At 45.5% G+C, this 22,954-nt stretch overlaps 3 non-coding genes across 3 annotated transcripts; all 3 read right to left on the bottom strand.

The window, feature by feature from the left end:
- Positions 1-838: 838 nt before the first annotated feature.
- On the bottom strand, positions 839-911 carry TRNAS-GCU (transfer RNA serine (anticodon GCU)). The gene has a single exon. It is a non-coding gene; the product is annotated as a tRNA-Ser (tRNA).
- An 809-nt stretch (positions 912-1,720) lies between these two features.
- Positions 1,721-1,793, bottom strand: TRNAS-GCU (transfer RNA serine (anticodon GCU)). The gene has a single exon. It is a non-coding gene; the product is annotated as a tRNA-Ser (tRNA).
- A 1,397-nt stretch (positions 1,794-3,190) lies between these two features.
- On the bottom strand, positions 3,191-3,263 carry TRNAS-GCU (transfer RNA serine (anticodon GCU)). Its single transcript has one exon. It is a non-coding gene; the product is annotated as a tRNA-Ser (tRNA).
- Between the last annotated feature and the right edge of the window lie 19,691 nt (positions 3,264-22,954).

Below are 22,954 nucleotides of genomic sequence, written 5' to 3'. Positions count from 1 at the left end.
GAACGCGCTAACCATTGAGCCACGGAAGCTCAGAAATTAAATGGTTGTCAGGTATTGTGGATAAGTTTTGACTTATTACGTTACATCTGAGACCCTACAACACCTCTCCCGGTTGGGCTCGAACCACCAACCTTTCGGTTAACAGCCGAACGCGCTAACCATTGCGCCAAGGAAGCCCAAAAAATAAATGGTCGTCAGGTATTGTGGAAAAACTTTGGCTTTCTACGTTACATTTGAGATCCCACATCACCGCTCCCGGGTGGGCTCGAACCACCAACCTATTGGTTAACAGCCGAACGCGCTAACCATTGAGCCACGGAAGCTCAGAAATTAAATGGTTGTCACGTATTGTGGAAAAGGTTTGACTTTTTACGCTACATCTGAGACCCCACAACACCTCTCCCGGGTGGGCTCGAACCTTCAACCTTTCGATTAACAGCTAAACGCGCTAATCATTGCGCCACGGAAGCCCAAAAATTAAATGTTCGTCAGGTATTCTGGAAAAACTCTGACATTTTACGTTACATCTGAGACCTCACAACACCGCTCCCGGATGGTCTCGAACCACCAACCTATTGGTTAACAGCCGAACGCGCTAACCATTGAGCCACGGAAGCTCAGAAATTAAATGGTTGTCAGGTATTGTGGATAAGTTTTGACTTATTACGTTACATCTGAGACCCTACAACACCTCTCCCGGTTGGGCTCGAACCACCAACCTTCCGGTTAACAGCCGAACGCGCTAACCATTGCGCCAAGGAAGCCAAAAAAATAAATGGTCGTCAGGTATTGTGGAAAAACTTTGGCTTTCTACGTTACATTTGAGATCCCACAACACCGCTCCCGGGTGGGCTCGAACCACCAACCTATTGGTTAGCAGCCGAACGCGCTAACCATTGCGCGACGGAAGCCCAAAAACTAAATGGTCGTCAGATATTGTGGAAAAACTTTGGCTTTCTACGTTACATTTGAGATCCCACAACACCGCTCCCGGGTGGGCTCGAACCACCAACCTATTGGTTAACAGCTGAACGCGCTAACCATTGCGCCACGGAAGCCCAAAAATTAAATGCTCGTCAGGTATTGTGTAAAAACCTTGACTTTTTACGTCACATCTGAGACCTCACAACACCGCTCCCGGATGGGCTCGAACCACCAACCTATTGGTTAACAGCAGAACGCGCTAACCATTGAGCCACGGAAGCTCAGAAATTAAATGGTTGTCTCGTATTGTGGAAAAGGTTTGACTTTTTACGCTACATCTGAGACCCCACAACACCTCTCCCGGGTGGGCTCGAACCTTCAACCTTTCGATTAACAGCTAAACGCGCTAATCATTGCGCCACGGAAGCCCAAAAATTAAATGTTCGTCAGGTATTCTGGAAAAACTCTGACATTTTACGTTACATCTGAGACCTCACAACACCGCTCCCGGATGGTCTCGAACCACCAACCTATTGGTTAACAGCCGAACGCGCTAACCATTGAGCCACGGAAGCTCAGAAATTAAATGGTTGTCAGGTATTGTGGATAAGTTTTGACTTATTACGTTACATCTGAGACCCTACAACACCTCTCCCGGTTGGGCTCGAACCACCAACCTTCCGGTTAACAGCCGAACGCGCTAACCATTGCGCCAAGGAAGCCAAAAAAATAAATGGTCGTCAGGTATTGTGGAAAAACTTTGGCTTTCTACGTTACATTTGAGATCCCACAACACCGCTCCCGGGTGGGCTCGAACCACCAACCTATTGGTTAGCAGCCGAACGCGCTAACCATTGCGCGACGGAAGCCCAAAAACTAAATGGTCGTCAGATATTGTGGAAAAACTTTGGCTTTCTACGTTACATTTGAGATCCCACAACACCGCTCCCGGGTGGGCTCGAACCACCAACCTATTGGTTAACAGCTGAACGCGCTAACCATTGCGCCACGGAAGCCAAAAAATTAAATGCTCGTCAGGTATTGTGTAAAAACCTTGACTTTTTACGTCACATCTGAGACCTCACAACACCGCTCCCGGATGGGCTCGAACCACCAACCTATTGGTTAACAGCAGAACGCGCTAACCATTGAGCCACGGAAGCTCAGAAATTAAATGTTTATCTCGTATTGTGGAAAAGTTTTGACTTCTTACGTTACATCTGAGACCCTACAACACCTCTCCCGGTTGGGCTCGAACCACCAACCTTTCGGTTAACAGCCGAACGCGCTAACCATTGCGCCAAGGAAGCCCAAAAAATAAATGGTTGTCAGGTATTGTGGAAAAACTTTGGCTTTCTACTTTACATTTGAGATCCCACAACACCGCTCCCGGGTGGGCTCGAACCACCAACCTAGTGGTTAACAGCCGATCGCGCCAACCATTGCGCGACGGAAGCCCAAAAACTAAATGGTCGTCAGATATTGTGGAAAAACTTTGGCTTTCTACGTTACATTTGAGATCCCACAACACCGCTCCCGGGTGGGCTCGAACCACCAACCTATTGGTTAACAGCTGAACGCGCTAACCATTGCGCCACGGAAGCCCAAAAATTAAATGCTCGTCAGGTATTGTGTAAAAACCTTGACTTTTTACGTCACATCTGAGACCTCACAACACCGCTCCCGGATGGGCTCGAACCACCAACCTATTGGTTAACAGCAGAACGCGCTAACCATTGAGCCACGGAAGCTCAGAAATTAAATGGTTGTCTCGTATTGTGGAAAAGGTTTGACTTTTTACGCTACATCTGAGACCCCACAACACCTCTCCCGGGTGGGCTCGAACCTTCAACCTTTCGATTAACAGCTAAACGCGCTAATCATTGCGCCACGGAAGCCCAAAAATTAAATGTTCGTCAGGTATTCTGGAAAAACTCTGACATTTTACGTTACATCTGAGACCTCACAACACCGCTCCCGGATGGTCTCGAACCACCAACCTATTGGTTAACAGCCGAACGCGCTAACCATTGAGCCACGGAAGCTCAGAAATTAAATGGTTGTCAGGTATTGTGGATAAGTTTTGACTTATTACGTTACATCTGAGACCCTACAACACCTCTCCCGGTTGGGCTCGAACCACCAACCTTCCGGTTAACAGCCGAACGCGCTAACCATTGCGCCAAGGAAGCCAAAAAAATAAATGGTCGTCAGGTATTGTGGAAAAACTTTGGCTTTCTACGTTACATTTGAGATCCCACAACACCGCTCCCGGGTGGGCTCGAACCACCAACCTATTGGTTAGCAGCCGAACGCGCTAACCATTGCGCGACGGAAGCCCAAAAACTAAATGGTCGTCAGATATTGTGGAAAAACTTTGGCTTTCTACGTTACATTTGAGATCCCACAACACCGCTCCCGGGTGGGCTCGAACCACCAACCTATTGGTTAACAGCTGAACGCGCTAACCATTGCGCCACGGAAGCCAAAAAATTAAATGCTCGTCAGGTATTGTGTAAAAACCTTGACTTTTTACGTCACATCTGAGACCTCACAACACCGCTCCCGGATGGGCTCGAACCACCAACCTATTGGTTAACAGCAGAACGCGCTAACCATTGAGCCACGGAAGCTCAGAAATTAAATGGTTATCTCGTATTGTGGAAAAGTTTTGACTTCTTACGTTACATCTGAGACCCTACAACACCTCTCCCGGTTGGGCTCGAACCACCAACCTTTCGGTTAACAGCCGAACGCGCTAACCATTGCGCCAAGGAAGCCCAAAAAATAAATGGTTGTCAGGTATTGTGGAAAAACTTTGGCTTTCTACTTTACATTTGAGATCCCACAACACCGCTCCCGGGTGGGCTCGAACCACCAACCTAGTGGTTAACAGCCGATCGCGCCAACCATTGCGCGACGAAAGCCCAAAAACTAAATGGTCGTCAGATATTGTGGAAAAACTTTGGCTTTCTACGATACATTTGAGATCCCAGAACACCGCTCCCGGGTGGGCTCGAACCACCAACCTATTGGTTAACAGCCGAACGCGCTAACCATTGAGCCACGGAAGCTCAGAAATTAAATGGTTGTCACGTATTGTGGAAAAGTTTTGACTTTTTACGCTACATCTGAGACCCCACAACACCTCTCCCGGGTGGGCTCGAACCTTCAACCTTTCGATTAACAGCTGAACGCGCTAATCATTGCGCCACGGAAGCCCAAAAATTAAATGTTCGTCAGGTATTGTGGAAAAACTCTGACATTTTACGTTACATCTGAGACCTCACAACACCGCTCCCGGATGGGCTCGAACCACCAACCTATTGGTTAACAGCCGAAAGCGCTAACCATTGAGCCACGGAAGCTCAGAAATTAAATGTTCGTCAGGTATTGTGGAAAAACTCTGACATTTTACGTTACATCTGAGACCTCACAACACCGCTCCCGGATGGGCTCGAACAACCAACCTATTGGTTAACAGCCGAACGCGCTAACCATTGAGCCACGGAAGCTCAGAAATTAAATGGTTGTCAGGTATTGTGGATAAGTTTTGACTTCTTACGTTACATCTGAGACCCTACAACACCTCTCCCGGTTGGGCTCGAACCACCAACCTTTCGGTTAACAGCCGAACGCGCTAACCATTGCGCCAAGGAAGCCCAAAAAATAAATGGTTGTCAGGTATTGTGGAAAAACTTTGGCTTTCTACTTTACATTTGAGATCCCACAACACCGCTCCCGGGTGGGCTCGAACCACCAACCTATTGGTTAACAGCCGAACGCGCCAACCATTGCGCGACGAAAGCCCAAAAACTAAATGGTCGTCAGATATTGTGGAAAAACTTTGGCTTTCTACGTTACATTTGAGATCCCACAACACCGCTCCCGGGTGGGCTCGAACCACCAACCTATTGGTTAACAGCCGAACGCGCTAACCATTGAGCCACGGAAGCTCAGAAATTAAATGGTTGTCACGTATTGTGGAAAAGTTTTGACTTTTTACGCTACATCTGAGACCCCACAACACCTCTCCCGGGTGGGCTCGAACCTTCAACCTTTCGATTAACAGCTGAACGCGCCAATCATTGCGCCACGGAAGCCCAAAAATTAAATGTTCGTCAGGTATTGTGGAAAAACTCTGACATTTTACGTTACATCTGAGACCTCACAACACCGCTCCCGGATGGGCTCGAACCACCAACCTATTGGTTAACAGCCGAACGCGCTAACCATTGCGCCACGGAAGCCCAAAAATTAAATGTTCGTCAGGTATTGTGGAAAAACTCTGACATTTTACGTTACATCTGAGACCTCACAACACCGCTCCCGGATGGGCTCGAACAACCAACCTATTGGTTAACAGCCGAACGCGCTAACCATTGAGCCACGGAAGCTCAGAAATTAAATGGTTGTCAGGTATTGTGGATAAGTTTTGACTTCTTACGTTACATCTGAGACCCTACAACACCTCTCCCGGTTGGGCTCGAACCACCAACCTTTCGGTTAACAGCCGAACGCGCTAACCATTGCGCCAAGGAAGCCCAAAAAATAAATGGTTATCAGGTATTGTGGAAAAACTTTGGCTTTCTACTTTACATTTGAGATCCCACAACACCGCTCCCGGGTGGGCTCGAACCACCAACCTATTGGTTAACAGCCGAACGCGCCAACCATTGCGCGACGAAAGCCCAAAAACTAAATGGTCGTCAGATATTGTGGAAAAACTTTGGCTTTCTACGTTACATTTGAGATCCCACAACACCGCTCCCGGGTGGGCTCGAACCACCAACCTATTGGTTAACAGCCGAACGCGCTAACCATTGAGCCACGGAAGCTCAGAAATTAAATGGTTGTCACGTATTGTGGAAAAGTTTTGACTTTTTACGCTACATCTGAGACCCCACAACACCTCTCCCGGGTGGGCTCGAACCTTCAACCTTTCGATTAACAGCTGAACGCGCTAATCATTGCGCCACGGAAGCCCAAAAATTAAATGTTCGTCAGGTATTGTGGAAAAACTCTGACATTTTACGTTACATCTGAGACCTCACAACACCGCTCCCGGATGGGCTCGAACCACCAACCTATTGGTTAACAGCCGAACGCGCTAACCATTGAGCCACGGAAGCTCAGAAATTAAATGGTTGTCACGTATTGTGGAAATGTTTTGACTTTTTACGTTACATCTGAGCCCCTACAACACCTCTCCCGGTTGGGCTCGAACCACCAACCTATTGGTTAACAGCTGAACGCGCTAACCATTGCGCCACGGAAGCCCAAAAATTAAATGCTCGTCAGGTATTGTGTAAAAACCTTGACTTTTTACGTCACATCTGAGACCTCACAACACCGCTCCCGGATGGGCTCGAACCACCAACCTATTGGTTAACAGCAGAACGCGCTAACCATTGAGCCACGGAAGCTCAGAAATTAAATGGTTGTCTCGTATTGTGGAAAAGTTTTGACTTTTTACGCTACATCTGAAACCCCACAACACCTCTCCCGGGTGGGCTCGAACCTTCAACCTTTCGATTAACAGCTGAACGCGCTAATCATTGCGCCACGGAAGCCCAAAAATTAAATGTTCGTCAGGTATTGTGGAAAAACTCTGACATTTTACGTTACATCTGAGACCTCACAACACCGCTCCCGGATGGGCTCGAACAACCAACCTATTGGTTAACAGCCGAACGCGCTAACCATTGAGCCACGGAAGCTCAGAAATTAAATGGTTGTCAGGTATTGTGGATAAGTTTTGACTTCTTACGTTACATCTGAGACCCTACAACACCTCTCCCGGTTGGGCTCGAACCACCAACCTTTCGGTTAACAGCCGAACGCGCTAACCATTGCGCCAAGGAAGCCCAAAAAATAAATGGTTGTCAGGTATTGTGGAAAAACTTTGGCTTTCTACTTTACATTTGAGATCCCACAACACCGCTCCCGGGTGGGCTCGAACCACCAACCTATTGGTTAACAGCCGAACGCGCCAACCATTGCGCGACGGAAGCCCAAAAACTAAATGGTCGTCAGATATTGTGGAAAAACTTTGGCTTTCTACGTTACATTTGAGATCCCACAACACCGCTCCCGGGTGGGCTCGAACCACCAACCTATTGGTTAACAGCCGAACGCGCTAACCATTGCGCCACGGAAGCCCAAAAATTAAATGCTCGTCAGGTATTGTGTAAAAACCTTGACTTTTTACGTCACATCTGAGACCTCACAACACCGCTCCCGGATGGGCTCGAACCACCAACCTATTGGTTAACAGCAGAACGCGCTAACCATTGAGCCACGGAAGCTCAGAAATTAAATGGTTGTCTCGTATTGTGGAAAAGTTTTGACTTTTTACGCTACATTTGAAACCCCACAACACCTCTCCCGGGTGGGCTCGAACCTTCAACCTTTCGATTAACAGCTGAACGCGCTAATCATTGCGCCACGGAAGCCCAAAAATTAAATGTTCGTCAGGTATTGTGGAAAAACTCTGACATTTTACGTTACATCTGAGACCTCACAACACCGCTCCCGGATGGGCTCGAACAACCAACCTATTGGTTAACAGCCGAACGCGCTAACCATTGAGCCACGGAAGCTCAGAAATTAAATGGTTGTCAGGTATTGTGGATAAGTTTTGACTTCTTACGTTACATCTGAGACCCTACAACACCTCTCCCGGTGGGGCTCGAACCACCAACCTTTCGGTTAACAGCCGAACGCGCTAACCATTGCGCCAAGGAAGCCCAAAAAATAAATGGTTGTCAGGTATTGTGGAAAAACTTTGGCTTTCTACTTTACATTTGAGATCCCACAACACCGCTCCCGGGTGGGCTCGAACCACCAACCTATTGGTTAACAGCCGAACGCGCCAACCATTGCGCGACGAAAGCCCAAAAACTAAATGGTCGTCAAATATTGTGGAAAAACTTTGGCTTTCTACGTTACATTTGAGATCCCACAACACCGCTCCCGGGTGGGCTCGAACCACCAACCTATTGGTTAACAGCCGAACGCGCTAACCATTGAGCCACGGAAGCTCAGAAATTAAATGGTTGTCACGTATTGTGGAAAAGTTTTTACTTTTTACGCTACATCTGAGACCCCACAACACCTCTCCCGGGTGGGCTCGAACCTTCAACCTTTCGATTAACAGCTGAACGCGCCAATCATTGCGCCACGGAAGCCCAAAAATTAAATGTTCGTCAGGTATTGTGGAAAAACTCTGACATTTTACGTTACATCTGAGACCTCACAACACCGCTCCCGGATGGGCTCGAACCACCAACCTATTGGTTAACAGCCGAACGCGCTAACCATTGCGCCACGGAAGCCCAAAAATTAAATGTTCGTCAGGTATTGTGGAAAAACTCTGACATTTTACGTTACATCTGAGACCTCACAACACCGCTCCCGGATGGGCTCGAACAACCAACCTATTGGTTAACAGCCGAACGCGCTAACCATTGAGCCACGGAAGCTCAGAAATTAAATGGTTGTCAGGTATTGTGGATAAGTTTTGACTTCTTACGTTACATCTGAGACCCTACAACACCTCTCCCGGTTGGGCTCGAACCACCAACCTTTCGGTTAACAGCCGAACGCGCTAACCATTGCGCCAAGGAAGCCCAAAAAATAAATGGTTATCAGGTATTGTGGAAAAACTTTGGCTTTCTACTTTACATTTGAGATCCCACAACACCGCTCCCGGGTGGGCTCGAACCACCAACCTATTGGTTAACAGCCGAACGCGCCAACCATTGCGCGACGAAAGCCCAAAAACTAAATGGTCGTCAGATATTGTGGAAAAACTTTGGCTTTCTACGTTACATTTGAGATCCCACAACACCGCTCCCGGGTGGGCTCGAACCACCAACCTATTGGTTAACAGCCGAACGCGCTAACCATTGAGCCACGGAAGCTCAGAAATTAAATGGTTGTCACGTATTGTGGAAAAGTTTTGACTTTTTACGCTACATCTGAGACCCCCACAACACCTCTCCCGGGTGGGCTCGAACCTTCAACCTTTCGATTAACAGCTGAACGCGCTAATCATTGCGCCACGGAAGCCCAAAAATTAAATGTTCGTCAGGTATTGTGGAAAAACTCTGACATTTTACGTTACATCTGAGACCTCACAACACCGCTCCCGGATGGGCTCGAACCACCAACCTATTGGTTAACAGCCGAACGCGCTAACCATTGAGCCACGGAAGCTCAGAAATTAAATGGTTGTCACGTATTGTGGAAATGTTTTGACTTTTTACGTTACATCTGAGCCCCTACAACACCTCTCCCGGTTGGGCTCGAACCACCAACCTATTGGTTAACAGCTGAACGCGCTAACCATTGCGCCACGGAAGCCCAAAAATTAAATGCTCGTCAGGTATTGTGTAAAATCCTTGACTTTTTACGTCACATCTGAGACCTCACAACACCGCTCCCGGATGGGCTCGAACCACCAACCTATTGGTTAACAGCAGAACGCGCTAACCATTGAGCCACGGAAGCTCAGAAATTAAATGGTTGTCTCGTATTGTGGAAAAGTTTTGACTTTTTACGCTACATCTGAAACCCCACAACACCTCTCCCGGGTGGGCTCGAACCTTCAACCTTTCGATTAACAGCTGAACGCGCTAATCATTGCGCCACGGAAGCCCAAAAATTAAATGTTCGTCAGGTATTGTGGAAAAACTCTGACATTTTACGTTACATCTGAGACCTCACAACACCGCTCCCGGATGGGCTCGAACAACCAACCTATTGGTTAACAGCCGAACGCGCTAACCATTGAGCCACGGAAGCTCAGAAATTAAATGGTTGTCAGGTATTGTGGATAAGTTTTGACTTCTTACGTTACATCTGAGACCCTACAACACCTCTCCCGGTTGGGCTCGAACCACCAACCTTTCGGTTAACAGCCGAACGCGCTAACCATTGCGCCAAGGAAGCCCAAAAAATAAATGGTTGTCAGGTATTGTGGAAAAACTTTGGCTTTCTACTTTACATTTGAGATCCCACAACACCGCTCCCGGGTGGGCTCGAACCACCAACCTATTGGTTAACAGCCGAACGCGCCAACCATTGCGCGACGGAAGCCCAAAAACTAAATGGTCGTCAGATATTGTGGAAAAACTTTGGCTTTCTACGTTACATTTGAGATCCCACAACACCGCTCCCGGGTGGGCTCGAACCACCAACCTATTGGTTAACAGCCGAACGCGCTAACCATTGCGCCACGGAAGCCCAAAAATTAAATGCTCGTCAGGTATTGTGTAAAAACCTTGACTTTTTACGTCACATCTGAGACCTCACAACACCGCTCCCGGATGGGCTCGAACCACCATCCTATTGGTTAACAGCAGAACGCGCTAACCATTGAGCCACGGAAGCTCAGAAATTAAATGGTTGTCTCGTATTGTGGAAAAGTTTTGACTTTTTACGCTACATCTGAAACCCCACAACACCTCTCCCGGGTGGGCTCGAACCTTCAACCTTTCGATTAACAGCTGAACGCGCTAATCATTGCGCCACGGAAGCCCAAAAATTAAATGTTCGTCAGGTATTGTGGAAAAACTCTGACATTTTACGTTACATCTGAGACCTCACAACACCGCTCCCGGATGGGCTCGAACAACCAACCTATTGGTTAACAGCCGAACGCGCTAACCATTGAGCCACGGAAGCTCAGAAATTAAATGGTTGTCAGGTATTGTGGATAAGTTTTGACTTCTTACGTTACATCTGAGACCCTACAACACCTCTCCCGGTTGGGCTCGAACCACCATCCTTTCGGTTAACAGCCGAACGCGCTAACCATTGCGCCAAGGAAGCCCAAAAAATAAATGGTTGTCAGGTATTGTGGAAAAACTTTGGCTTTCTACTTTACATTTGAGATCCCACAACACCGCTCCCGGGTGGGCTCGAACCACCAACCTATTGGTTAACAGCCGAACGCGCCAACCATTGCGCGACGGAAGCCCAAAAACTAAATGGTCGTCAGATATTGTGGAAAAACTTTGGCTTTCTACGTTACATTTGAGATCCCACAACACCGCTCCCGGGTGGGCTCGAACCACCAACCTATTGGTTAACAGCCGAACGCGCTAACCATTGAGCCACGGAAGCTCAGAAATTAAATGGTTGTCACGTATTGTGGAAAAGTTTTGACTTTTTACGTTACATCTGAGCCCCTACAACACCTCTCCCGGTTGGGCTCGAACCACCAACCTTTCGGTTAACAGCCGAACGCGCTAACCATTGCGCCAAGGAAGCCCAAAAAATAAATGGTCGTCAGGTATTGTGGAAAAACTTTGGCTTTCTACGTTACATTTGAGATCCCACAACACCGCTCCCGGGTGGGCTCGAACCACCAACCTATTGGTTAACAGCCGAACGCGCCAACCATTGCGCGACGGAAGCCCAAAAACTAAATGATCGTCAGATATTGTGGAAAAACTTTGGCTTTCTACGTTACATTTGAGATCCCACAACACCGCTCCCGGGTGGGCTCGAACCACCAACCTATTGGTTAACAGCTGAACGCGCTAACCATTGCGCCACGGAAGCCCTAAAATTAAATGCTCGTCAGGTATTGTGTAAAAACCTTGACTTTTTACGTCACATCTGAGACCTCACAACACCGCTACCGGATGGGCTCGAACCACCAACCTATTGGTTAACAGCAGAACGCGCTAACCATTGAGCCACGGAAGCTCAGAAATTAAATGGTTGTCTCGTATTGTGGAAAAGTTTTGACTTTTTACGCTACATCTGAAACCCCACAACACCTCTCCCGGGTGGGCTCGAACCTTCAACCTTTCGATTAACAGCTGAACGCGCTAATCATTGCGCCACGGAAGCCCAAAAACTAAATGTTCGTCAGGTACTGTGGAAAAACGCTGACATTTTACGTTACATCTGAGACCTCACAACACCGCTCCCGGATGGGCTCGAACCACCAACCTATTGGTTAACAGCCGAACGCGCTAACCATTGAGCCACGGAAGCTCAGAAATTAAATGGTTGTCAGGTATTGTGGATAAGTTTTGACTTCTTACGTTACATCTGAGACCTCACAACACCGCTCCCGGATGGGCTCGAACCACCAACCTTTCGGTTAACAGCCGAACGCGCTAACCATTGAGCCACGGAAGCTCAGAAATTAAATGGTTGTCACGTATTGTGGAAAAGTTTTGACTTTTTACGCTACATCTGAGACCCCACAACACCTCTCCCGGGTGGGCTCGAACCTTCAACCTTTCGATTAACAGCTGAACGCGCTAATCATTGCGCCACGGAAGCCCAAAAATTAAATGTTCGTCAGGTATTGTGGAAAAACTCTGACATTTTACGTTACATCTGAGACCTCACAACACCGCTCCCGGATGGGCTCGAACCACCAACCTATTGGTTAACAGCCGAACGCGCTAACCATTGAGCCACGGAAGCTCAGAAATTAAATGGTTGTCACGTATTGTGGAAATGTTTTGACTTTTTACGTTACATCTGAGCCCCTACAACACCTCTCCCGGTTGGGCTCGAACCACCAACCTATTGGTTAACAGCTGAACGCGCTAACCATTGCGCCACGGAAGCCCAAAAATTAAATGCTCGTCAGGTATTGTGTAAAAACCTTGACTTTTTACGTCACATCTGAGACCTCACAACACCGCTCCCGGATGGGCTCGAACCACCAACCTATTGGTTAACAGCAGAACGCGCTAACCATTGAGCCACGGAAGCTCAGAAATTAAATGGTTGTCTCGTATTGTGGAAAAGTTTTGACTTTTTACGCTACATCTGAAACCCCACAACACCTCTCCCGGGTGGGCTCGAACCTTCAACCTTTCGATTAACAGCTGAACGCGCTAATCATTGCGCCACGGAAGCCCAAAAATTAAATGTTCGTCAGGTATTGTGGAAAAACTCTGACATTTTACGTTACATCTGAGACCTCACAACACCGCTCCCGGATGGGCTCGAACAACCAACCTATTGGTTAACAGCCGAACGCGCTAACCATTGAGCCACGGAAGCTCAGAAATTAGATGGTTGTCAGGTATTGTGGATAAGTTTTGACTTCTTACGTTACATCTGAGACCCTACAACACCTCTCCCGGTTGGGCTCGAACCACCAACCTTTCGGTTAACAGCCGAACGCGCTAACCATTGCGCCAAGGAAGCCCAAAAAATAAATGGTTGTCAGGTATTGTGGAAAAACTTTGGCTTTCTACTTTACATTTGAGATCCCACAACACCGCTCCCGGGTGGGCTCGAACCACCAACCTATTGGTTAACAGCCGAACGCGCCAACCATTGCGCGACGGAAGCCCAAAAACTAAATGGTCGTCAGATATTGTGGAAAAACTTTGGCTTTCTACGTTACATTTGAGATCCCACAACACCGCTCCCGGGTGGGCTCGAACCACCAACCTATTGGTTAACAGCCGAACGCGCTAACCATTGCGCCACGGAAGCCCAAAAATTAAATGCTCGTCAGGTATTGTGTAAAAACCTTGACTTTTTACGTCACATCTGAGACCTCACAACACCGCTCCCGGATGGGCTCGAACCACCAACCTATTGGTTAACAGCAGAACGCGCTAACCATTGAGCCACGGAAGCTCAGAAATTAAATGGTTGTCTCGTATTGTGGAAAAGTTTTGACTTTTTACGCTACATCTGAAACCCCACAACACCTCTCCCGGGTGGGCTCGAACCTTCAACCTTTCGATTAACAGCTGAACGCGCTAATCATTGCGCCACGGAAGCCCAAAAACTAAATGTTCGTCAGGTACTGTGGAAAAACGCTGACATTTTACGTTACATCTGAGACCTCACAACACCGCTCCCGGATGGGCTCGAACCACCAACCTATTGGTTAACAGCCGAACGCGCTAACCATTGAGCCACGGAAGCTCAGAAATTAAATGGTTGTCAGGTATTGTGGATAAGTTTTGACTTCTTACGTTACATCTGAGACCATACAACACCTCTCCCGGTTGGGTTCGAACCACCAACCTTTCGGTTAACAGCCGAACGCGCTAACCATTGAGCCACGGAAGCTCAGAAATTGAATGGTTGTCAGGTATTGTGGATAAGTTATGACTTATTACGTTACATCTGAGACTCTACAACACCTCTCCCGGTTGGGCTCGAACCACCAACCTTTCGGATAACAGCCGAACGCGCTAACCATTGCGCCAAGGAAGCCCAAAAAATAAATGGTCGTCAGGTATTGTGGAAAAACTTTGGCTTTCTACGTTACATTTGAGATCCCACATCACCGCTCCCGGGTGGACTCGAACCACCAACCTATTGGTTAACAGCCGAACGCGCTAACCATTGCGCCACGGAAGCCCGAAAACTAAATGGTCGTCAGGTATTGTGGAAAAACTTTGGCTTTCTACGTTACATTTGAGATCCCACAACACCGCTCCCGGGTGGGCTCGAACCACCAACCTATTGGTTAACAGCTGAACGCGCTAATCATTGCGCCACGGAAGCCCAAAAATTAAATGCTCGTCAGGTATTGTGTAAAAACCTTGACTTTTTACGTCACATCTGAAACCTCACAACACCTCTCCCGGGTGGGTTCGAACCTTCAACCTTTCGATTAACAGCTGAACGCGCTAATCATTGCGCCACGGAAGCCCAAAAATTAAATGTTCGTCAGGTATTGTGGAAAAACTCTGACATTTTACGTTACATCTGAGACCTCACAACACCGCTCCCGGATGGGCTCGAACCACCAACCTATTGGTTAACAGCCGAACGCGCCAACCATTGCGCGACGGAAGCCCAAAAACTAAACGGTCGTCAGATATTGTGGAAAAACTTTGGCTTTCTACGTTACATTTGAGATCCCACAACACCGCTCCCGGGTGGGCTCGAACCACCAACCTATTGGTTAACAGCCGAACGCGCTAACCATTGAGCCACGGAAGCTCAGAAATTGAATAGTTGTCAGGTATTGTGGATAAGTTATGACTTATTACGTTACATCTGAGACTCTACAACACCTCTCCCGGTTGGGCTCGAACCACCAACCTTTCGGATAACAGCCGAACGCGCTAACCATTGCGCCAAGGAAGCCCAAAAAATAAATGGTCGTCAGGTATTGTGGAAAAACTTTGGCTTTCTACGTTACATTTGAGATCCCACATCACCGCTCCCGGGTGGACTCGAACCACCAACCTATTGGTTAACAGCCGAACGCGCTAACCATTGCGCCACGGAAGCCCAAAAACTAAATGGTCGTCAGGTATTGTGGAAAAACTTTGGCTTTCTACGTTACATTTGAGATCCCACAACACCGCTCCCGGGTTGGCTCGAACCACCAACCTATTGGTTAACAGCCGAACGCGCCAACCATTGCGCGACGGAAGCCCAAAAACTAAACGGTCGTCAGATATTGTGGAAAAACTTTGGCTTTCTACGTTACATTTGAGATCCCACAACACCGCTCCCGGGTGGGCTCGAACCACCAACCTATTGGTTAACAGCCGAACGCGCTAACCATTGAGCCACGGAAGCTCAGAAATTGAATGGTTGTCAGGTATTGTGGATAAGTTATGACTTATTACGTTACATCTGAGACTCTACAACACCTCTCCCGGTTGGGCTCGAACCACCAACCTTTCGGATAACAGCCGAACGCGCTAACCATTGCGCCAAGGAAGCCCAAAAAATAAATGGTCGTCAGGTATTGTGGAAAAACTTTGGCTTTCTACGTTACATTTGAGATCCCACATCACCGCTCCCGGGTGGACTCGAACCACCAACCTATTGGTTAACAGCCGAACGCGCTAACCATTGCGCCACGGAAGCCCGAAAACTAAATGGTCGTCAGGTATTGTGGAAAAACTTTGGCTTTCTACGTTACATTTGAGATCCCACAACACCGCTCCCGGGTGGGCTCGAACCACCAACCTATTGGTTAACAGCTGAACGCGCTAATCATTGCGCCACGGAAGCCCAAAAATTAAATGCTCGTCAGGTATTGTGTAAAAACCTTGACTTTTTACGTCACATCTGAGACCTCACAACACCTCTCCCGGGTGGGTTCGAACCTTCAACCTTTCGATTAACAGCTGAACGCGCTAATCATTGCGCCACGGAAGCCCAAAAATTAAATGTTCGTCAGGTATTGTGGAAAAACTCTGACATTTTACGTTACATCTGAGACCTCACAACACCGCTCCCGGATGGGCTCGAACCACCAACCTATTGGTTAACAGCCGAACGCGCCAACCATTGCGCGACGGAAGCCCAAAAACTAAACGGTCGTCAGATATTGTGGAAAAACTTTGGCTTTCTACGTTACATTTGAGATCCCACAACACCGCTCCCGGTGGGCTCGAACCACCAACCTATTGGTTAACAGCCGAACGCGCTAACCATTGAGCCACGGAAGCTCAGAAATTGAATGGTTGTCAGGTATTGTGGATAAGTTATGACTTATTACGTTAATCTGAGACCCTACAACACCTCTCCCGGTTGGGCTCGAACCACCAACATTTCGGTTAACAGCCGAACGCGCTAACCATTGCGCCAAGGAAGCCCAAAAAATAAATGGTCGTCAGGTATTGTGGAAAAACTTTGGCTTTCTACGTTACATTTGAGATCCCACAACACCGCTCCCGGGTGGGCTCGAACCACCAACCTATTGGTTAACAGCCGAACGCGCCAACCATTGCGCGACGGAAGCCCAAAAACTAAATGGTCGTCAGATATTGTGGAAAAACTTTGGCTTTCTACGTTACATTTGAGATCCCACAACAACGTTCCCGGGTGGGCTCGAACCACCAACCTATTGGTTAACAGCCGAACGCGCTAACCATTGAGCCACGCAAGCTCAGAAATTAAATGGTTGTCACGTATTGTGGAAAAGTTTTGACTTTTTACGCTACATCTGAGACCCCACAACACCTGTCCCGGGTGGGCTCGAACCTTCAACCTTTCGATTAACAGCTGAACGCGCTAATCATTGCGCCACGGAAGCCCAAAAATTAAATGTTCGTCAGGTATTGTGGAAAAACTCTGACATTTTACGTTACATCTGAGACCTCACAACACCGCTCCCGGATGGGCTCGAACCACCAACCTATTGGTTAACAGCCGAACGCGCTAACCATTGAGCCACGGAAGCTCAGAAATTGAATGGTTGTCAGGTATTGTGGATAAGTTTTGACTTATTACGTTACATCTGAGACCCTACAACACCTCTCCCGGTTGGGCTCGAACCACCAACCTTTCGGTTAACAGCCGAACGCGCTAACCATTGCGCCAAGGAAGCCCAAAAAATAAATGGTCGTCAGGTATTGTGGAAAAACTTTGGCTTTCTACGTTACATTTGAGACCCCACATCACCGCTCCCGGGTGGGCTCGAACCACCAACCAATTGGTTAACAGCCGAACGCGCTAACCATTGCGCCACGGAAGCCCAAAAAACTAAATGGTCGTCAGGTATTGTGGAAAAACTTTGGCTTTCTACGTTACATTTGAGATCCCACAACACCGCTCCCGGGTGGGCTCGAACCACCAACCTATTGGTTAACAGCTGAACGCGCTAATCATTGCGCCACGGAAGCCCAAAAATTAAATGTTCGTCAGGTATTGTGGAAAAAATCTGACATTTTACGTTACATCTGAGACCTCACAATACCGCTCCCGGATGGGCTCGAACCACCAACCTATTGGTTAACAGCCGAACGCGCTAACCATTGAGCCACGGAAGCTCAGAAATTAAATGGTTGTCAGGTATTGTGGATAAGTTTTGACTTATTACGTTACATCTGAGACCCTACAACACCTCTCCCGGTTGATCGCTGGGTTGATGCTTCCCACATATATGACAGAACATCTCCCCACAACTATGTCTAGTAGTACGTTTTACGAAATCAATTATTTTAAAGCAGCTTTTGCAATGGTAAAGCCGCTCGCAAAGGGCTTTTTTGTTACCAACAGGATCCAAATGGCTGTTATAACAATCGTCACCCCAGAATTTTCGTAGGGAGGAGTCGCATGTTTTGGCACGTCCATGACAAACAGTCGGACGCATACATTTAAAGCAAAAATCATTGCATTTATGAGATTGAACACGCCAGTAAGGTGTGAGGCACTTCTCGCAAAAGTGTTCGTGACTAAACAATGGTTTTAAATTTGTTATGACGTTATAGTGATTATTCTCATTAAGTAGAAAGAGGCGTGGTCTGGTATCTGTAGGGTCGTTTTCGCCTAAAATTAGAATTGGAACTCTGTTTTCGAATTTATAAACAAATATAGAATAGGGGGATAAATAAACTTTAAATTTCTGGAATGAATCGGGGGTACCGCATTCGGATACAGAGACTCCGGCCTTTTGACAAAGATCTAAAGCCTCTCTTTTTTGGCTTGTGTAACGGGGTCCTGCTTGTGATATGGTCACGTAACGATTTTTTAACTCTGTGTTGTTTTTGTTGTTCATGTGGAGACGATGAGCGACAGCAACACAAAGGCTACGCGCTAAACAGAGATTATCAGTGTTTGGTATTCGTCGAATCCCCCTTCGATCCTTTGAAAAAATACTGAATGGCTTGAGTTGACGATGATTAGAACGTCCATACCCTTCTGGTATTCTGACTATACTAAATATCATTTTTATAGGTCCTTGAAAAAAATGTTCGATCTCATCATCATAAAGTAACTCGGCTAGTTGATCAAAGAGAATAGAAGGGTCTACTTGATCGAGTCTTTTAAAGGATAATTCAAGTTCCGAACGACAGTTTATACGCAGACTTCGTAAAGTTATTTGCACGTAATCTGTTGCTCTATATTCGCTTAATACGTGTTCCTTAATAGAACAGATACTATCCACCGGATCATCAGTTATATATAGAGTTATTTCCCTGCCATACATATTAAAATGTTCAAAAAATCTCTCGCTCTGCTCTAGAATTTCGCAAGATGGTACATCTTCTATAGGCGAAGGGGGACATCCCCCACCCCATTGATCATAAACATTCGCCTCGGCCTCCTCCGAATCTACGATGGAGCTCTTTTCGCTGGGGGCGTAATCGGAAAAGTTCAGAGACATATATTCAAAAGGGTCGTTCTCTCGTCCAGTGGGGGGAGGGGGGAGGGAGTAAAAAAAAAATTTTGTAAATATTTTTTATGAATTTTAAATAAATTGTTTTTGTACTTTATTTACTTCTTTTTATTTAAAATAAGTTCCTATCAAAAAACTTCGACAAGTTTAAAAGTTTTTCCTACACTTTAGTTATATCTACTTTTATATTTCGTAGGCTTAAAATTTAAAAACTAGAAAACATAGAAATTTATATCATTTCTGTGTAGTATTAGTTATATAAAATGGAACAGTTTTTCAGTTTTAAATTCAATTTATTTTGAAACATCAATGAAAAAATAAAAATGCGTTAACATGTGCATTCTCTCTTTCAAATAAGTTATTTGACCCGAAATTACCGAGAATACATTATAATTATAAAAATTACTTTGAAGATTTTCTTCTTCAATTACATTATTAAATTTCATTACCACTTGGTACGATGTTACGAAATTGGTGAAGTAACCCACAACTGCGTCAAATTTTTCGGGCTGCCCATCTAAACACGGTATACGATCGTGATCGCCATATAAATTATCATAAATATCATTATAAAATTCTATAATAATATCAGCCATGTGCGTGAATACAATTTCATGGTTACTAAACTTAGTAAGATGCTCCTTAACGGCATTCGAAACTCGGTTCAATGCCGCTGTTTCTAGACTGTCCAAAACAATGGAATCGTCATTTAGTAAATCTTTAATATGACACGTATTATGATACGCCACAACAGTTGTTTTTTCATTTGCGTTATAGATCAAAACGATTTCAAAGTTATTGGTTTCGTGGCCCGCCGTCCATCCTGCTAATACGGGTAAACGCGGGATCAACTTCTCCCATGTACTTGTTGAAATGGCGAAACTTTTTACCGACTGCTTCCTACATAAGCGAATCTCGGGATCGAGGGTGCCGTTCACGAACCCCGTTGTCAGGAACAACTCTCTAGAAATGTGGAATCTACCGTTGATTTTTCGTTCGTTAGTTACGCCAATCTTCCTCTTAACAGCTTCTTGATTTTCCATGTTGCACGTTTAAGGTCTTCTCGAATTATGATACACTCCTCTGTCGTGTTCCACGGTTTTTATACTAAATTTCCTAAGTAGCTATCGCGAAATATCTATTGTCCTTGACTGTTCCGTTGTTAGATTGTAGGCGTATTTTTATGTCAAAGTTCTGAAACCATAGATTAAGAAATTCTAACATTCCCAAAATCAGTAATATAAAGAATACAATAAGTAGTTTTTGAGGGTTAACCTCCAAGATCCGACGAATTCTTGACAACCTTTGTGTACTTGCCTCCATAACAGCTGACGAGTAAGTATATAACACAATAGTAAACTTGACCTATTTATCTATTTTGACCCACATTCCTTAGCTCGACCTGTCAATATTTGATTGACGAAATATTTTCCTAACATCTTCAAAGACCTAAGGTCATTGTTGAAGAACCCTCTCCCCTTCTTCGATTATAAGCGTATTTTTAGGTGCGTTTTTCAAACCAGGGATTAAGGAATTCCAGCACTCTCAAGATCAATAAGATAAATAGCACAATGAGCAGTTTTTAAATCTCCAAGATCCGACGAATTCCTGACACGCTTTGTGTACCTGACAGTTGAGGAGTAAATAAATTACACAATAGTAAACTTGACCTATTTATCTACTATTCTCAACATTCCTTAAATAGAACTGTCACAATTTGATTGATTGAAGAAATTCTTTCCTAACATTTTCTCAATGTCATTGTTGAAGAAGTCCCCACCTAGTGGAATGTCGCACCAACTCTTTTGTTATAATTATTCCTTTTGTTGAATTATAAAATCTATTGCAAATTCGTTGTTTTGTTATACGACTATTTGACACCCTGTCAAGCCATCGTACGTCTATCTTATATCACCTATTGTTCACTGTCAAACAATGTTAGACGTGTTTAAACATGTCGGAAATCAGCTGCGATGGCCTTTGCTAGGACCTTGTATTGTTAGTCAATAATTTCGAAAAATCAACTGTCCTTGACCCCCCTTGAGAGGAGGAAGAGAAGGGGGGTAGGAATCTAGTATAAAGAACGTGAGAAAATAACAGTACTTCACAGTCGAACATCAATCGTCAAAACCTCAACATGGACGCTGAAGCACTTCGCTGGACACTTGACGAAATGGCCGTAAATAAGCCTTGGAACATAGTCGAAATATACAAGTTTTATTATTTTCTATGCTCTTATTTACACTTAGATCCTGCTAATATACCTTCAACATTACCCGGTTTTATCATAAATGGCGGCTTAAATATTATTCAAACGTTCCTCGATCTAATAGACTATATGAAGAACGTTCCTCGTACACCTGAAACCTGTCAAACACATGACGAATTGTAACATTTATATAATTTAATTCCTACCCCTTTAAAAATTTCTTACTTAGACCGCGTGAAAAGACGGAAGCAAGAAATGGAACGTAATAACCATGAATCTTTGAGACCCAGTTTCGATAATTCACAAACTGGCAGGGAGATGGGGGAGATTCTAGATAACGCGTGTCAACAAGACGAGACGGAGAACGACCCTTTTGAATATATGTCTCTGAACTTTTCCGATTACGCCCCCAGCGAAAAGAGCTCCATCGTAGATTCGGAGGAGGCCGAGGCGAATGTTTATGATCAATGGGGTGGGGGGTGTCCCCTTTCGCCTATAGAAGATGTACCATCTTGCGAAATTCTAGAGTAGAGCGAGAGATTTTTTGAACATTTTAATATGTATGGCAGGGAAATAACTCTAAATATAACTGATGATCCGGTGGATAGTATATGTTCTAATACGGAACACGTATTAAGCGAATATAGAGCAACAGATTACGTGCAAATAACTTTACGAAGTCTGGGTATAAACTATCGTTCGGAACTTGAATTATCCTTTAAAAGACTCGATCAAGTAGACCCTTCTATTCTCTTTGATCAACTAGCCGAGTTACTTTATGATGATGAGATCGAACATTTTTTTCAAGGACCTATAAAAATGATATTTAGTATAGTCAGAATACCAGAAGGGTATGGACGTTCTAATCATCGTCAACTCAAGCCATTCAGTATTTTTTCAAAGGATCGAAGGGGGATTCGACGAATACCAAACACTGATAATCTCTGTTTAGCGCGTAGCCTTTGTGTTGCTGTCGCTCATCGTCTCCACATGAACAACAAAAACAACACAGAGTTAAAAGATCGTTACGTGACCATATCACAAGCAGGACCCCGTTACACAAGCCAAAAAACAGAGGCTTTAGATCTTTGTCAAATGGCCGGAGTCTCTGTATCCGAATGCGGTACCCCCGATTCATTCCAGAAAATTAAAGTTTATTTATCCCCCTATTCTATATTTGTTTATAAATTCGAAAACAGAGTTCCAATTCTAATTTTAGGCGAAAACGACCCTACAGATACCAGACCACGCCTCTTTCTACTTAATGAGAATAATCACTATAACGTCATAACAAATTTAAAACCATTGTTTAGTCACGAACACTTTTGCGAGAAGTGCCTCACACCTTACTGGCGTGTTCAATCTCATAAATGCATTGATTTTTGCTTTAAATGTATGCGTCCGACTGTTTGTCATGGACGTGCAAAAACATGCGACTCCTCCCTACGAAAATTCTGGGGTGACGATTGTTATAACAGCCATTTGGTTCCTGTTGGTAACAAAAAAGCCCTTTGCGAGCGGCTTTACCATTGCAAAAGCTGCTTTAAAATAATTGATTTCGTAAAACGTACTACTAGACATAGTTTTGGGGAGATGTTCTGTCATATATGTGGGAAGCATCAACCCAGCGATCATTTATGCTACATTCAAGTGATCAAAGACAAAACAATCAATGTTAACCCTGCTAAAAAACCACGCAATAATTTACCCGAACTAATGTACGTTTT

Source organism: Phalangium opilio, unplaced genomic scaffold, assembly GCF_054372755.1.
Source record: "Phalangium opilio isolate 3A_F unplaced genomic scaffold, DU_Popi_V2 ptg001421l_1, whole genome shotgun sequence".
Classification (NCBI taxonomy): domain Eukaryota; kingdom Metazoa; phylum Arthropoda; class Arachnida; order Opiliones; family Phalangiidae; genus Phalangium; species Phalangium opilio.
The sequence above is the reverse complement of the archived record's forward strand: the minus strand, read 5'-3'. Positions and strand labels throughout refer to the sequence as shown.